General features: G+C 28.8%; 1 protein-coding gene across 1 annotated transcript in view; it reads left to right on the plus strand.

Annotated features, from left to right (window-relative positions):
• LOC108694683 overlaps positions 1–1,325 on the plus strand; it is an 11,266-nt gene that overhangs the window by 8,073 nt on the left and 1,868 nt on the right. The window lies entirely within an intron of this gene.

Genomic DNA, 1,325 nt, shown 5'->3' on the forward strand with positions numbered 1-1,325 from the left:
ATATATAATATATATTAATTGTTACTATGTTGATAAATATATGACACATGATATTTATATATAAATTTTCTATATATTCTTCTATACCTGGAAGTTTGTTTAATTTTGTGTGCTTTTTATATATTGCATACAAGAAATTTAGATGTTTGTTATGTATTATAATAGAATATTATTTTAATACATTATTTTTTCCAGGTACATTTATTCATCCGCTTTTTTGTTAATAAAAACGGAAGATTACGTTGATAGAAACGTAATGTTGAATAATAATGCAAATGCAATGATGAACAAATGCAATTATATACTCGATGTCTTAAATATCTCAGATCAAATCAAACTCTGTGAAAATAGATCTATCATTTTGAAGCAAAATGTAAATTTAATGTGAGATATGATTAGCTTTAGAAAAGGCGCACTCATATATAAATGTACATTATTTCTCTATGACATTTGTTATTCTGTTATGTTTAATCGTAATAATGATTAGTATAATTCTACCCCACGATGTGTAAAATATGATAAATACTTGATACAAAACAAATATGATTTTTTAATATTAATTGTACAATAAATATAGGCCGTGCACACACACACGCGCGCGCGCGCGCGCACACACACACACGCGCACACACACACACACACACACACACACACACACACACACACACACACACACACACACACATATATATACAAATTTTATGAAGATTAATGTTCCTAATTTAGCAGGAACAAATTTTTTTATTTGTTATACTATTTGTTATATTTAATAACTGAATTGAATCAGTAAAATAATGCATGTATTGAGCACAAAAGAATGGGAAGGCGCTTAACATAACTCGAAAGATATTTTACGATTGTATCTTTAATTTGTTTCTGTAAATCATAACTTTTAGTTATTGTGGAATGAAAACAAAACTGCTTTACGCGAAAATCGAAAAATATACATTTGAGTGATTTAACTTAAATAGAAATTAGTTCTTAATATATAGTAAAATTAGCTGTTAATTGCACTGTTAAGAAGCATTTATATCCCTCATATAAACGATTAAAAAATAATTCAGAAGGAATAAAAATTATTCTAACAATTTGCAACAGAATGGAAGTCTTATTTATTTTTCTTCAATGTTTTACGACCTTGTTTTTTCTCTATATTATTTTCTCTATATTTTACAATTTATTATTATAGCTGTTATTAATCTATTCATTTTTGGCGAAAATAATTATCTAAAGAAGAAATGTGTGTGTGTGTGTGTGTGTGTGTGTGTGTGCGCGCGCGCGCGCGCGCGCGTGTGTGCGTGCATGCGTGCATGCGTGCGTGCGTG

Source organism: Atta colombica, unplaced genomic scaffold, assembly GCF_001594045.1.
Source record: "Atta colombica isolate Treedump-2 unplaced genomic scaffold, Acol1.0 scaffold121, whole genome shotgun sequence".
NCBI lineage: Eukaryota > Metazoa > Arthropoda > Insecta > Hymenoptera > Formicidae > Atta > Atta colombica.